Genomic DNA, 17,573 nt, shown 5'->3' on the forward strand with positions numbered 1-17,573 from the left:
CAACATATTTTAAGTCCTAAAAGGAGACAAAAATGTCCTAGTTTTGGAAAGCAAAAGCATTTCACAATAAAACTATACCTTCAGGGGGGTAAATGGCTTTAATAAGTCAGTACGCCTTCAAGGGTGTAATTCTTTACAGGTCACTTCTTCCCCTATGAGTTTATAAATCTATACTACATCTTTGGAGACAGAAATGAAGAAAGGTGCTCGCCATGACACCACTGACCTCGAGGGGTTGTTAGGAACACACATTTAGGCAGGATGGGATTAGCATACTACATTAGCGTTTAAGATCAGGAAACAGGCTGCACTTTGTAACAGCATTTTTCATTTGTGTGAATTTCCGAAAGAAAACCTAAAGCATATGGCATGTGCTGCAAATTAGGTTTAAATCCGACATTTTTCTTTTAGAGCACAAAGTATATTCCAATCCCTCTATAATTAAACGTGGATGTGAATAGTAGTGTTGAACCAAGATGAGAGAAAAAATTACAGTTAACTACCCTGTTTTCTTTTCTGACCTAAGCTCTTGGTCACAGGACAGACTTTTTTCTGTAGCATGTTAGCATTAAGTTTTCTCCCACACAGAACTCCGTCCATTCACAAAATGGAACCAAGAACTCAGATACCCGTACCTTCTGCTTGCAATATATAAATAAAACTTACATTTCAGTGTAGTAATGCAAGTATTGAAATTTTACTTAATTCACAACTTTAGCAACCTCTGTCTAAGATTTTTTTTCTACTTCTTACTCTCATTACTATTTATCTATTATGCTTACCAGAATTCCTAACTGGGCCACTGGCACCTTAACAATGTGATTGGATTGATGTGCAATCATCACTCCACTATTAGATGAAATAATGTCCTCATACTGACCCAATTGACTCAAGGAAAGAATGTGTCTTCACTGAAGTTGAAAGGAAACCAGATTTGTTCCATTAAGTTGTTGCTGAGAGTCCTTGGACTTAATCTGCAGAAATCTAAATTCAATTGTCCTAAAGCCTATTTATGGTTCTCCAGTTCTCAAAAATAGCTGCTCCAAGAACTGAGCTTGGCTATTCAATGTAAAGAAAGGACAGCCACTCACTAGCTGCAACAGCTCCATCAAAAATAAATGTAAGCATAAAGTTTAAGACTACGCGACTCTTACAGAAGAACTTGGACAATCTAGTGATGTCTGTCATAAAATTGCAGTGACACTGATTTTTAACACTGCAGTGACTTCAACAACCCAAACCCAGAAGGATTCACTGTATTATACTGGGAATACTTGGGAACACTTGAAGTAGCAGCAAAAGAAAAAAATAAAAGTGTGCTTAGTAATCAACTGTAGGCCCATAGCACAAATTTCAGGGTATTTCATTTTACAAGTTCATAAACCAGCTCTGCCTCCACATTACCCACTGTGTTTTATAAGTTGTCTGGAGGACCCGTTTAATGTGTTTGTACAATTGCTATGGTCTAGGAAGAGAGCTCTATTCTAAATGAAGTGGTAACATTAATCTTTGCTCTGACTGGGTTTATAATGAATTACAGGATTGACTACTAAAGGAAGCAAAAGGATGAAGTGTGATTTCTTTGATCTTGTGGGGGGCACAGTATTTTCACAAAGGTGCCATGATGAAACAAAGATGGTAACTTTGAAGCTGCATAAAGAGAACACTACTTCCCAGGGTCAGAGTCAGTGCTAGGTCAGTCACTGCACTAGAACCTACAAATGATCTTTTCCCAATGATTTTAGTTTCCAAGACATCTTCAGCAGATTTGGAATTTCAGCTGAAATTTTATTTTCTTTCTATTCATTAGTTACAGCGTTAAAAATGTGTAACCTGCTGTAGGACCAAAAGACAAACAATCATCATGACGGCATTGCCTAGTTCAAAAGGCCACCCTTCCTCAGTGCTCAGCATAAGTCAGGCTGTTCTCTCCACCAGCTTCTGCCTTCTCAAACATCATCCTGCAAAACTGATCCAGATGAATCCCAAGCACTCCAATGGGCTCAACTGAACTACATGGACCCAAGCAAGCAAAGAAGATATGTCCAGGCATGAACACAAACTTTTTGGAGTGGAGGGGTCATTAATCTACCCCAGATTATCTAGTCTACCACAAAGTGATTTACTTGAAGTGCTGCAATATTTTTTAAAAGTAGAGGAAGTTCAGTCATTACTCCTATGCAGCTTCCAAATATAAGAAATTTTGACATGGTAAGAGTATTACATATGCATGGAGTGATCCTGCTTGCTAGGATAACACTGTACATGATGGCTGGAATTAATTTGCCAACTAGAAGACAGTGTTATTAATAAATGTGACAGAGGAAAAAAATCAAATGTTGATTTAAAAATCAAGTAGTGTCTTTGTGTAACAATCAGATACAACTTCAGTAACAAGTGTATCATCATAACCCAAGAGACAAATTGGTATTTTCAGCGTAACTGTGAAAGAAATCTTTCCTAGCTCAGGCAAGTAAATCAAGGGGGATTTTCCGAAACAGTAGTTTATCTCCAAGCAAGGCAAGTTCTCAAGGAGAACTGTGTGGCTTCACATTCTTGCACTCAGAAAAGTGTCTGACATTGTGTCCCACTCATATAGAAAACAAAAACACCTGCCTATTTTGTTCCACGGTTTTATTTCCTAAAGAGAAACACCAAGACTTCCGAACAAGAGTGGGACCAAAGTCTCCTTGCTAGTTCAATCAACCATGAAGAGCATGGCTTCTCCTTAGCAAGTCTGCGCAAGGGCAACCTGATACCATTTGCTGATCCATTTAATCCCAGCACAAAGGCTGTATGCAAACAGATGAGGTTGTGCAGGCGAGGATGCAAACAGGACAGAGCTAGTGTCGTCTGGTACAGCCCTCCCATCCCCTAAGTAGATGGTAGTATTTGGCATTTCAGCATCCAGGCCAGACAGCTCTTTTCAAGACAAATATTCACTCCAGCCCCAAGCATCTGTTCCACACATCACTGCTTGAGTAGAGCACTCAGCTCCTGTCTTTCACTCTTCTCCCTGTTAATGCTTGCTCCTCCTCTTCCTCTGCTACCCTCAAATCCACAGCCAACCCTCCTTCCTTCTTCTTTCGCGTGGTTCAGTTCATCTGCCTGTTCAGCTTGTATAGAAGCTGCCACTCACGCTCACTCAGTTCCCCAAAGGTAAGGACAGATATTCAAGAACACTTTTAAACAGAGCAAAGTAAAAGGCTTTGGTCTAGCCCTGTATTTCAGGACTAGACGTGTTTCAAGTCTGCCTTGCTGCTGTTGTTTAAATGCACCTTAAAGCATTCCTAGCAAAACCACGGATTAATGAATATCCTGACAGTGGCTTTAGCTCTTTAATTCCCAGTAGCTAACATGCATCCAGCACATTCACACCAGTATGCATGTGCCTGATAGTTTGATAGTTAATACTATTATCTCCTGGATACCCACCAGGCTATTAAGTCATTAGCCATACCCTTGCAGCCTGAGATCCAATTGAACATGGTGGGGAGGGAAAGAGGCAAAGAGTCTTTTCAAATCAGTCTGAAACTTATTTCCAAATGAATCTTCTACACAGTGTGCTCCAAAAGGCACTCTTGACTGAAGCAATCTTTAATAAACAATGGAGAAAAGTCATTTACTGTGTGACCATTATCAGAAACCACTGTGCTCTTCAGAGTGGGCAGACATCTGTTACATCTGTTTCAATGAAAACCCCCGGGGAATATTCTGCAGTTTGGCACCGCAGCTGTGTGTTATAATGTCAAATATGAAGAACATAACACAGCAGGGTGTCCAGGGACAGGGAAAGGCAATCCAACGGACTGCCCTAGTTTCTGTTAAAAATAGGTCAAAGAGCTGGTATAATCAAAGTCTGGCAGTGCATACTAATTACTGACAGAATGTCTTACACTTGCATTGACTGGAAGCAACCCGTACATGATCTTATTAGCTAAATACACTAGGAGCCTTTTTAGATATTAAATATTTGAAATGAAAATGTAGATTTCCTATTACTGCAAGAGATTGGTTTTATTCTGGATGACCTGGCAAATTAATTTATAGATAAATCAATAACATATGGAGACATACTTTCCCCATAACGATTTAAAATTCATTAACATATATTTTCTGAACTAATAAACAAATATGTTATGCTATGAATCCCAAATAGCTTGTAGATGTTGATTACAGAACACAAGATTGCTACACAAGTGCATAAAAAATTATTCATGATAGAACTGGCAGGGAGGAAACAATCAAAGTAGAGAGAAATTGCATATTTTAAAAGGTAAAATGCAGTAATTAAGAGTCAAAGATGGGTCTGCACTCCTAAAAATTAACACATGGCCTCAACATCTAAGGCCAATCAGCAACTTTCTTCACAAATTACAAGCAACTGTAAAGGAGAACAGAAGGAAAAAGCTAATGTTACTGTCCCTGACAGTGAACATCACTAGTTTAGTCTTAATCACAAATTACTTAAAATACTTATGTTTTGTGAGTTATAAAGGTTATCAGAAAAGGGACAAAAGCTGAGAATGTTTTGCAGTTTATATCAAAACAAGCGAACTGACCTGCTAAGCAAATTGTATTTCCAGAGACTTATTCACCTCAAGCAATCTTACAACGTCTTCCTAGATGAGCACCTGTAACAAAACAAAGAAATATCTTGAATCTGAAAATTACACAACAATGATTTCAGTTACATACATAACTTTTAGCACTTTATAACAATATTGGCTTCACTACATCACTTTTCTTCTTCAATTGGTTTACACCACCCAAAAACACCTTCAATAGCAGTAATATTTATTATGCAACAAGATCATAGGTCTGTACAGCCTCAGTAAGGACTGCAAACAAACATGCCCAGAAAATTATTTTCCTAAAGGACTATTCCTCCATGTTCAAGATCAGGAATGGGAAACCAGATAGATGAATATAGCACATGATTTCACGCGATTTCTTTCATCCTACATCACTATTGAATCAGTGCATTTTTGGACAAACAACAAGTCAATTTGAAAAGTGTATTTAGTTGTGGATGTAGAAGTTCCTTCTTCACGTGCCAATGCAAACATTTTGGATATGGTTAATGTGCAAAACTATTGCCAATGGCAATTTGCTACTCACACAGTAGAGCAAGTTTAAAAAACAGAAAGTGAACTTCTCCTTTCAACAAATTTCCCAATTATAGCAAAAGTCGCACTCAGCAATACAAAGAAACTAATTTTCTCAAACAGTTTTAAAGCATGAAAAAAAAAAAACACAAATAAGAAATCTCATTTACTTAAATAAGGGTGTTTTCTGTGTGTTTTATTTTTAATGACTGGATAATTCTATCACATAAGTTGAAACAAACTCCTGCCTCAGTGAAGGTCTTGCGGTGAAGAGCATTGTTGATTGTATTTTGTGATCAGTAATGAAGAAAGAGCTGGCTAGAGCATTATTTGCCCAAGAGCACATAACTGAGCATTACTTGTCAAGAAATGACTGTGTTAATTTAGAACACTTAAATTAGATGTACTAGAGTCATTGACTGTGTTTGTCAAAATTGATTTTTCCATATCATTACATACTTGTAAGTTACCTATGAAAATACTAATGCAGACAGTTACACAGTACCCTTTATCCTTCTGCCTGTAAGTACTTGGCACTATAAGGCTGTAAGGACCGAGCAACATCAGACATTTTAGGACCTCCCATTTTCCCTGGTTCTAAGCAGTTTGTACTAATTTCATCCTGCACAAAATTCTATCAAAGCAGCAAGACATTTCAGGTTTCGACCCAAGAAGCGCTGCTTCCAAGCCAGGTTCTTCTGACAAACATAAGTCAGGGAAATCCGTTCCTCCCTCCAGCAGGGCTGTGCTAACAGCATACTCAAACCTGGGGGGAAGTTAAGTCCCTTATAACAGTAAAAGGATGTGGAAAGATGGTTAAGTATGTTAAGAAAATGTACAGATATCCGCAAAAAAGCTGTCAATTTAATAATCAATAAATATAAAATTTCAAAGTGATCAGAGACCATGTGAATTTGGTAAAAAAAATAGACTTGCTTCCCCCTTTTATTCTAAGAATCACATCATTAATATTGAATTATACAATTTCCAGATAATTTAGTAAATCTAGATAACCTGAAGGAATAAGATAGGTGATGAAGACACAACAACATTGCATGGCAGAAATGCATCATTTACTGTGGAACATGGTAGGGCACAGAAGTTATTGGAATATCAAAGTCTACAGGAATTCTGACTAAAATATTCCACATTTAATAAGTGATGGAGTATTTCTTGGGATGGTTGATTCTACTTTATGAATAATGAGAGACTTCAGTGTTCTCTCATGTTTTTCTCAAATGGCAGCACCAATCCTGGGAGGCAGAATCAGTAAGAGTGAAACACTGCACTTGTATGCCACATGTAGCTTTGCAACGCATTGCTGCCACACCTTACATTTGATCATTTAATAGAGGTTATCTAATGCTTAGGTTGTTAGTCTGTCCCAGCCTTCCAACTGGAAACTACTACAAACTTTTGGTTCCAGCAGTACCAACATGGACAAATTAGTCTGTACAAGTCACTGGTGAACAGTGCTGAGGTTTCTGTAATGCAAAGGGATCAACTATCCTAATTACACATCTCCGTGCTTTCAAGGCAAAATGTCCTTTACCATCAGTTTAATTGCACGTTTTAAATAAGATAGAGGGGGAATCAAATAGCCAGATTTTGGCAGTATTCTCCTAATACAGGATTCCTTCATGAACTGTATGGTATGAACCATTAGGAGTCACTTGAAGGACTGTATTTGTACACCCGTGAGCACAGAAAACTGAGTCACACATTGCTGTCTCTCTTGACCTCAGCCAGAGGCTTGCGCTGTGCTTGCAAAAAAATCATATCCCATATAGCAAACTGCAATGTTTAAGAGGAAAAAAAATCTCAGAGCAAGTCTCACACCTGCAAGTCTGGAGCCAAACACTGCATAGAGAAATCCCTGTATAAACAAAACAGCTCAGCTTATTACTTTATAAGAGAGATGACTACCCAATACCTGGCAAATACAGCTATCAGACACTGAGTACAAATACTAATGTACCAATAATACTAAAGGTTTTTTCTTCCCAATTTTTATAACCTAGCAATTTCCAAAAGTGTTTTTGTTTAATTTAAATTTTTAAAAAGTAATAAGTTGAGCCCCATAACTGAGTCCCTTTGATGTTCATTAACGCTAAATGAAGTTTCATGCATACACAATGAGCAGACAAGCATCCTTTATGTAAAAGTTTCTGTCCAAAGCAGGTTTTTCAGTCCAATTTCTCAAAAAGAAGTCAGTCTTGGGCAATCATGGTACACATACATGTGCCTGTCCAACTATCTATCCTCCCAGCAGCTTCTCAACACATTGGCCTATCTGAGCTACATTTGCTCCCTGGGAATATTATAATTCTATCAGTTGCACAGAAATCGGCAGGTAAACAAAAAGTGATGAGGAGAGACAGCCAGATGTATAATCTTCTTTTCAGACATTTACCTCGTTCCTCTACCAAAAACTGTTCCCCTATACCAACATACAAAGTCTGTAGCCTGGTGGTAGCCCAGGGACAACAGGCAGAGAGGCTGGGCCTACGAGCAATGTCCCCACAGCCATCTCTGCTCCTCACTGCCTTCCCGCACCACCCTCCATTTCCCTGGGTTCCACTGCACCACTGCTTAAATATCTCAAGGAGATCCCAGCTCCTCCAGGCTGATCTCAAGTCTGCTGGCGCCTGCAGTAGTCTGGAAAATACAGTCTTCTATGTCAAGAACCTGAAAAAACAGGCATGCAGAAATTACTTGTGATTTCCAAAATCTTATTTGAGTTTTTGAGCTGGCATCCAGAAAAAGAGATGTGCTAACTCTTCTCCAAATGGTATAGGTATTTGTATAATGAAGCAGTGGAAAGCAACTCAACTTGGTTCCAGTTACAAGCTTTAAGCACACCTCCAGAACTCCCAAACGTACTAAGATTCCCTTGTTTCAATGCACAGATTATTTTGCAACCTGTTTTATTAATTTCTGAGACCTATTTGGACAAAAATTGTTGCTTTGGTTCTATCATTTGAACATGGTCCCTTCAGTGTTTTGGTACAGCGTATGCGTTTCAATTCAGGCTTGTTTTTCAAGGGGGGCTGAATAAAAATAATCAGCAACAAGGGTACAGCCCTAAGACAATGCTTCAAGTGGCACGTAAAATATTGAAATTACAATAATGTAAGCTTTAAAATAAAAATCTGATGTCTCATAACTAAGTCATGAGACCTCATCAGCTCACTACAACCATCTCGATCCTTCCCCTAAAAGCCCAGCTGTCTCCAGGGAGCCATCTTGCTAATATTTCGCAGTAGAACGTAGTCTGAGCACAATTGCCGCTAATTTTACTTACCTCATTTGCTTGGTATCTCAGAGCTTTATAATGGTTGGCACTTCTGATGCATTTTAATATGGCTTAAAAAGGAATCGGCCTGAATAAATACAAGAAAATGCTATTGTCTCCCTTCCCTGTGTAGCTGAAATCTAATTGCAAATGTTTTCTCATTTTCCTGGCAGAGTTACCACTGTTTTTCCACACAGGTCTCATTCCTAAAGATGTACGTGGCAACTCGGTACAAGGAATTGACCCGTTCCAGAGCATGGTGTCCATCAGCAGTTTTTCTCAAGCAGAGCCAGGCCCTGTGGGCAGATGGTAAGATCCCTCACCACCGAGCATAAGACAACCTTGGGGTCTGTAACTGAGGGCAGGGGGAGCAGACAGGACAAGACCCGATCTCACAAGGGATGTTGTAACAGCCTAAAAGGAGGTCATGAAGTGAGGTGGCTGCAGCTGGACAGGAGAACAGCAGCAGAAACACCAGCTCAGGGTGCAGGACACATTGTGGAGGACCACAGGAGACGCATATGGTAGGAACTGTGCTGGATGGGCCCTTCTACATCTCCCCCCCCAACTCCCAGCAGCGCCCAGCTCCTCTCAACTTGACGTTCATGCTCCAGCTGCAATGGCTCTGACCTCTGCAGGCTGATCGCTGTGCTCACAAAACCACAGGATTCAAAATTAGCAAATGAATATTTAATCAATTAATATCAGGCAAGTGTCACAGCCTCAGATAAGCCAGTCTTTTCCACAGCAGGAAATCACCAACGTTTCATTAAACAGAACATATTTTCTTGCATACCTCATGTAAAACACAAGTAATAAAAGCAAAAGGAAAAATAAGCCAATTTCCACAAACTCCTCTAAAGGATTGTTTAAATGTGTAACACAACAGTGTACCAAGCCTTTGGTAGCTATTTAAGAAGTGAAAATGGAAAGCTGCAAAAGCGTTTTAGTTTCAGACCAACAACTGAACAGGAGTTTTTGAAAAAGTCTCAAATTCAGACAATTCTCTCTACCTCACCCCCCTGTGCATCCCTTATCCAACCATTTACTGACAGCAGCAGGAGAAATTTTAAAGCTGTACAGCTCCATCACCCCCCCGGCAAGTGTTCCACACCTTATGATGAAGCAGAAGTTTCTTTAGGTGGGCAGAATGAGCTGCTTGAATACCCCAGGCTGGGAATCTCCAACTTACACCACCCAAACAGGGCACCTCTGTTTGCACATAGCCTTTCCCACCAAGGAGGTTTTCCAGCAGACCCTCTCCAGGGAGGGAACTGAGCACCTTCTGGGCTCTCAATGCACATGCATACCTCTGGGAGCTCTGGGCTGGCACTTTTTCCACCCAGAGCTCAAAATTTAAAAAAGACTTCTGTTGACTTACACATGTGCTCTGTGGGCACAGCAACTGGTGAACCAGAAAGCAGCAGTGCTTTTCAGTGGAAGACAATATTAATCAGCTCTGCTTTGACACACTGCAGTGTCTGCAGAGCTCTCAATGAGGTTAAGTGAGAGGGTGCAGAAACAGGTGGGGGTGACCTGTCAAGAGCACATTTCAAGAGTTTTCCAAAAGGGATACAGACCCTTGCGCAACCAGCGAGTGCCTCTTTTCATTCAAGTGCTCAGGAATTTAGCTTTTCTGAGATGACAACAGGCTCTACTCCCCAGAGTGGATTTATGGGCACATGTTTCCAAGGGGCATTATTTACTTGTGACAGTAATTGCGGTCCCTCCCGGTGTACAGCTTTCATCTTTCAGCAGTGTTGGAAAGACCACTAGTGGGAATGGCAGGACGTGGATTTCCTAGAATGCCACCTTTCCACTTCCAAGCCCCACATCCTCAACACTCCTTGCTGATCACAAAAACACGGACCACCAGCCACCTGTGAGAAGGCTCTATTTCATTTACAGCGAGGGAAATGTTTTGCATAAGGAAAACATCTGAATGCTCATTTTCCAACACCAGTTGAAATTAGTAAAATTCAACGCCAGTACTAGAAACTTCAGGAATGGTGAAGCACTTTGTCAAGATTTTCCTGCCTTGTCATATTCCAGCCATATTCAAAGCAGCATCAGGACAGCAACAATAGAGCTCTCAGTGTAATGAAGCTACTACAGTTCCTTAGCTGTCCTCTATGGGTCTCGTTGGTTAAAAAGACATGACACAGTGGGAAGTGAAGAAAAACACTATCACATTTTTCTTTTTCATTCTCAGTGGGGGAAAAACTCTCACCCATATATTTTAGATTAGTATTCTCCTTTTCTTTTAAGAAAGTTACATCCTCATATTTAAAATAGTACATTGAATCAAGCCAAGCATTCTCTAAGGCTATGTAAATACTCCAAGATCCTCCACAGAACCAGAGTTCTAGCTTTAAAATGGGAATTTGCAATCCAGCATCCAGATCTTACCAAAAGAGGCAGGCTTCTCTCCTTCAGTTTGCATACAATGACAAACCATTTGTTTGAGAATGAGATCCCTCTTAGAATGTATGTCATTAAGAAAACATCTGTTTAAAGCAGGAAAGCTGCCCTGCAGGTTATGCATTGAAATGCCTCTACTGCACAGCTGGTAGCCAAGTAGGCTTCTTCTAATAAAATCTAACTTAGCCTTTAGCCTTCCTGTAAATAGGGTATTTACATTATGTTAACAATCTTTCAGCGATAATAATAAATGTGCTGCAGACAAAGTAAATACAATTCTATACAGTTGTGTAACTATCAGACAACATAGAGCTACATTCTTCTGTCCAGTAGCATCTGCCAAGTCTGATAAGCAACCGCAAGAAAACACTTTTTTAATGTATAAATCATAATCCATGTATAATGCACAGAAGATGATGAATGTGTCTGGACAAAAGCCGGAACAACGCAATGCTCTGGAATGAAATCCTTGGGTGTTACTTAGTTATCCGCCTTGCAGTGGGCATAGTATCACCTCCAAATACAATCTCTGACTCTAAAAAACCAAACAAAAAATCTTAAACCTGAAGTTGTACACAGCCTTTCACTCTCAGAAAATAAGTTACTATTCACCAACCACACAATTGTGTGCAAATATTTTTCCATGCAGGAAATGGCAATATACTGTATCTTGCTATAAAAATTAAAACAAACAGAATCCACCATATTACACTCCAACTGAAGACCTCCACACACAAAATCGTGATTAAAGCCTCTCAACTGGATTATGTAGGGAGTTTATGATTACGAAAAATATGCCAACATACCATCCTTACAAAGACAAGAGCATTTGAGACAGAACAAACTATTTTTGTTGGCAAAATACATTACCACCCTTGTGCCAAGCTGTAGGGAGCTTTGGTGTCTTGAAGGTTATTCAGCAAGTGATGCACAGTTGGCTTTCTGCCACTCTGATTTTTAATCATGAGCAGATACAAGTTCAGATTCTCCAGAATAAAACAGGCACAAGAGAAACCTCAATTTCCTAAGCACGTAACTTCTGAGGAAGAATATTAGTGTTTGTAATGTTTGGGGTTGGCAACAGCGTGATCATACTATTTTAACCTGAGTATTTCTGACTGGTCATTAGCATAAGCATCCAACAGGTACATTACACATGATTGCAACAAATACTTAAGCATAAAGTCGGCAAAAAGGTTCGTTTAAATATTTGCCAGCACCCTTAGCATGTGTTTGCACATTGAAAGCAAATTCTGACATTTCTACAGTAGTACAAGACCAACACTGAATATTTGATCCTAGCTCTTGAAATCCAGACTACATTTAATTTAGAAGTACAGTGCATAAGGCAAACGCCCCTTTCAGCTAAACATATTTAAAATATATGGGCTGTTTACAATTCAAGGATTTTTTTTTTTTTAAATGAGAGTATAGTATCAGAAAGACCTTAACTTCTCTCAGACTTCTGTTACTCCATACCCATTGAAAACATTAAGCTGGGGGCACCCTGAACCCTTATATTTACCTATGAAAGACACACAGAGCCACCAAGCTAGTTGTTGGAAAAACAAAAGAAAAAAAAACAACACTGTTCTGTAGAAAATTCTCAACTAGCAAGACTGAAGAATTCCAACTAACCTAAAACATTCAGGTGAATGCTCAGCAAACACCAGACTACTTAATTCCCTATGGTACCACCCTTGAAAGGCCTACAGGTGTTTCCCAGTCATAGATCTCTCTTGTAGTTCGTGTTCAACCCCATCAGAAGATCCTGCTTTAATATTTATGACCCAGTCACAGGAGACCAGCGCTCAGCTAGGCTCTTCTGTTCAAGCTCCTTCCCAGCCACTGCCAAACCACCGCCAGCAATACCGCTTCCTTATCTACCTTGCCATTAGGTGGCAATGCAGCAACATGCATCACCAAGCCCTGCTGCCCGTTTATTTGAATTCCTGGCAACACTGATAGGGATTGAATGTTTTGAGAAAAAAAATTGTTTTCCTCACGTTTATTCATCATCTTACTTTTAAGGAATTTGGGTTAAGATTCCCAGTCCCAAATTTTTAAAGTACATATTCCAATTTTCATATGACAAAGGTGCCTTACGAAACCCCACTATGCTCAAAATGATGCTGTCAAGCAAGGGCACTCTGCCTGCCCATCAGATATCAGTTCAGAGACTCAAACTGGCACCCAACAGCTCTGAGGCTGGTGGGTCCCAGTCCTGCAAAACACAGATGAATGAGGCAGCACGTCAGTACAAAACTGGCAGCAAGGGTTTAGTTGTAACTGAAATCTCTTCATACTCATGTCACTTGGAGAAGGCTTATTCCAAAGCGAGGAGCAGTGGTAATCATACGTAAGTTTCATCACAGCCCAAGGGTCTGTGATGAAAAGACCTCATATTTCCACAACAGATGCAAATACCACCTCTCCTAAGCAACGCCAACTTTTAAGCCTCAAAGACAATGGATGCAGTTTATGAGATCAAGAAAAATTGTCAGAGATTTCAGGGGAGGTTTAGTGCGACCAGAAAAGCACGTACCACCCTTCATCAGGCTTTTTCCTATAATGGAAAAAAAAAAAAAAGCACTAACATGTTCTCAATGAGAAAAGTGTTTTAAAAACTGAAAAATCACACTTGATAAACATTGATAATATTTATTTATTGATAAATATTTTTTAAATGATAACTCAGTCATATTAATATGTCCTGGATTTCTCTTTTTCTTTGCCTTGCTTTATGTTCATAGTGCCAAAAAAGTAGCTTTTAACTAAACAGCAGCTGGACTCACCCTCTCTGGGAATTACTCTGTTTTCACCTATGCTTGGTCCAACTCCTGACCAGACCACTTCCTGGGGAGGGAATCTAAGTCCTTTATGTCACGGGGTCACAAGCTACAACATATGTAAGCCCTCTGCAGGAATTCAGCAAAAGCATTCGCAACTAGAAGGGAGGGGAAAAATTGCTTCCATTAAGCCTAATTCATTGACTTTTTAAAACTCCTGCAAATGAGTTCCACAGTCTGCTTCTTGTTTTGTTTGTGGACCATGACATTGGCCTTTGCATTCAGCTTATGTTACGAAATTCAGCTGTGCCCAGAGCAAAGAGGCCAACTCTGAAGCACCATGAAATAAGAGACCTGAGCGCAAGCTGCTCTCCCCTCCCTCAGCAGTTGGATACCAGTAATTCAGGTAAGGGAGGCCTGAAGATTGAAGCTCTTGGTATAATTTTGTTTTAGAGAATAAGCACACACACAAAGAGAGAGATTTGTAAATCCAACTTCTACGCAGTGACATTTTAAAAGCTTTAGTCTATAACAAATCTTAAACAACCTGGTCTTGGAATGAAACCTGGGCTACTTAAATACAGACAACTAAACTTAATGTAGTACCCAGTCCAAGGGAGATAGAACTACAACTTCAAAACCTCTTTTAAAAAAAAAAAAAAAAAAAAGCCCTCAACCCTCCATCTGGAGCATAAGCATTCCTTTAAAGTTCCCATTTCATTAGACAAAAGACAACAGAAGTGTTTTAAGGGCTTTTACCAAGTCTCCCCTTGCCTGCTGTGCCCCTCCAGGCAGGCTCTTACTTCCAGGTCTGGTTTCAGTTAACTCAGTGACCATGCCACAGCAAAATGAGCCTGTGACTTCCCCTGAAGCCTGCCTGCTCCACACTCCTCACTACCATCTCCAAGACTCCTTCCAGCCCCAGGTATGTCTTTCCCACTCCTTGCCCTGCCTGCTAGGTTCTGAAAACTTGCTCCCCTGATCTCCCAGGGAGCTCCACCTGGCCTGGGCACTCTCCTCTGTAAGAAACATGATACGGTTGTGAATAAAATAGTGAAAAATAAATAAATTAAGAAGTATACTCTCATAAGTGTTTTTTGTTTTTTTTTTTTTTTTAAACAAGTCTCCTCCTGCATACACCAGGTTTGCCCTCGTAGGTGCAGAAGCTCCATTGTAGCACATACTCCCTCCCCCCCACACACACACCTCTTATCACCACAATGACACTAGTGTGTGAAGTTTAGCCTTCACATTGAGTTTTCAGATTAATATTTACACATGACCGGGGCAACAGCTCAATTCAGCTGACATTTATCATGTTCTAAGCCAACACCAGTGCTACGCTGGTGAAAAAAATCAGGAACAGTCTATAATGCTGGTTTCTCATTGCTACAAAGATGACTTTCAGGTAATAACATCCTTAAGACTGTATATCATGACTAAGCAAAGAGAAAATAAAATACATATCAAGCTACTCTCACGTGTTTGCATTGGGAACAAAGGGCCCCTGGCTGTCAGCTAGAAAGCTGTAATCCCACCTTGGCCCGAGAGGTGTCTGCATAAGGAAGGTACAAGGACCCTGCGAAACTCCTGCAACTTGCAGCATAGTGAAGCATACAAAGGATTTGTAACCAACTGAAATGATGCACAGATTTAAAAGGTCGAGAAGCACTGCTGCTCTCTGGGAGCTTTCCACTATACTTTAGAACTTCTAACTATTACAGGAATTTAAAAAAAAAAAAAATCAGTGCTGAAAGCAGTGCTCAAAGTTCATTTTCTTGCTGGTGACTTGACTTATCATTGATTTATGCATTATTGATATATTTTCGTTTTTATCACTTCTATACTTTTCCTATAATTCAGAAAATATTATAAGCCTAATCATCCTTCTGTAGGGCAGGATCCAAATGTAGCTCATTACATCTGAAAGGGTGACAGAGCACTTCAACAGGCTGCCCAGAGAGGTTGTGGAGTCTCCTTCTTTAGAGATATTCAAAGCCTGCCTGGATGCCATCCTGTGCAACATGCGCTAGGTGACCCTGCTTGGCAGATGATCTCCAGAGATCCCTTCCAACCTCAACCATTGTGTGATTATAACCAATGCACTTGCACTGCCGTAAAACCCATATAAAAGGGAGAGAGCAAGGCCAGGCGTGAGCAGATGCTACTCTGACTGATAAAGTTCCCATGCTTGCTACCTAAGAAGCACTAGACGCAGCATGCACTAACCATTCCACAATAAATAACGCCAAGCACACAGTGGATTGTGCAAGCCTGATAATGGCATCCCACAGCGCTCCTTTACAAACAATAGGGTAGAAGCCTGAGAGAACACTCCCTAAGCAAAATACTAATGAGAAAATGTGAGCACTGAGGAGATCAGTGCAAAAGCCTTAATTTTAGGGAAAGCACAAGTACACAAAAAGTAACTCTGGGTGCAAATTAAAAGCCAAAAACTGTGCTGCTAGAGCATTAGTTAGAAAGCAAGATAACACACACTCAAGCTGGGGAATTCAGATTCATGGCAACTTGTGCAGTCTTTATCCTTCCTTCTTGCATGTCTGCTCAGTGCACTGAGGTATCACACAAGAAAACATAGATGATTATAAATGAATGTCTATCACGCTGCATATTTATCACACTTTTGCAGGACTAAATATAGTAGCTAGCAGAAGAAGAAAGCTGTTATTCCAGGAGAAAAAAGAAAAAAAAACCTAATGACCACTAGGGCAAGGTGACCAAGTTCGGCTCCTTAAAAGAGCAAGGAATATCTGGCTTGTATCCAAGGGTATGGTGACTAAGCCCGTCTGCCGAGGGGATTTGCCTCAGCGCAATCAGGCCCTGCAGCAACAGCTATCGTTTTTTCAGATGAATATTAAACTGCGTAGCTCTCTAAAGCTGTAGGACTGCAGCAACCCCCATTATTAGCACACCTCAGGGCTGATTCAAGAAGGGCCAGGAGGCAGCCCAGCAGATGGCCACCCCCTTCTGTCAAAGGCCCTGTGAGCCACGACCTCCAAGGCTCCGGCAGCACCACAGAAACTGGCTTTTGACTTACTGCTGAAGTTACTATTTGGTCCAATACCAACACTTTTATTGTAGGGAGAAAAAAAAAAAAAAAGGAAATTTAAGATGATCACCAGCCTATATCTGAGCCTAGACGGAACAGAATTCATGCACCAACAGAACCAATGCACCAAGAAAATGGTGCTGCCTGAAGACTTCTCTCTGCTGACTCCCAGAGGCTGGAGACACAGCAGAAGCGCTGAGCTTCTCCACCTACCGCAAAAATCCCCTCTAGCAAGGTGGTAGGAGTTCTCTTCAGAAATGTCACTGCCAGCTCCTTCTAACACATAACATGGCTAAAAGAGCAGAAAAGACAACATTTCACCAGGCACCTCCATTTAAGGGGAGCTATATTCAAAAACAGATCACTAAGCCATACCTTTGCTTATCATTAAAAGATGAACAGAGTTACCCTAACCTCTGCACCTCAGGAAGATATCTCAACCTCATGTTAAAGAGATTCTTGCCTGCAATTCCTTATTCCCTTAACAGAGAAGTGGAAGGAAAGGGTGGCATGGGGGTGGTTCAAGATTTTTCTAGCAGGTAGAGGAGGGGTGAGGTGCTGCAGCCATGTTGGACCTACACAGCGATGAAGACAACTGTAGGCTCGTCACTAAACATACAAACATATCACTCCACAAACATTACAGTATATCCTCAACATCTCCAAAAAGCATCTCCTAAGCTCATAATCATGCAGTTAATTAATAACATAACCACGAGCATATGCATTAGGGGCCGTCTTACGCTCTCACACCTCTCCCCCAAACAGCCAGGCTGACCTCGGAGGAGCCACTGGCAGTCCCCCACCAGACAGGGAGCTTTGGGCTGCAGTACGACCACACCAGTGTCTGTCCGTGCCTCTGTGCTTCATCAGCCCCAAGGAAAGAGCAT

At 40.6% G+C, this 17,573-nt stretch overlaps 1 protein-coding gene across 1 annotated transcript in view; it reads right to left on the minus strand.

Annotated features, from left to right (window-relative positions):
- TMC3 (transmembrane channel like 3) overlaps positions 1 to 17,573 on the minus strand; it is a 283,611-nt gene that overhangs the window by 191,522 nt on the left and 74,516 nt on the right. Inside the window, exon 2 of the mRNA XM_067003575.1 lies at positions 4,563 to 4,634. The gene's annotated coding sequence lies outside the window, so the exon portion shown is untranslated. The remainder of the gene's footprint in view (positions 1 to 4,562; positions 4,635 to 17,573) is intronic.

The sequence above is a fragment of the Anser cygnoides genome, chromosome 11 (genome assembly GCF_040182565.1).
Source record: "Anser cygnoides isolate HZ-2024a breed goose chromosome 11, Taihu_goose_T2T_genome, whole genome shotgun sequence".
Classification (NCBI taxonomy): domain Eukaryota; kingdom Metazoa; phylum Chordata; class Aves; order Anseriformes; family Anatidae; genus Anser; species Anser cygnoides.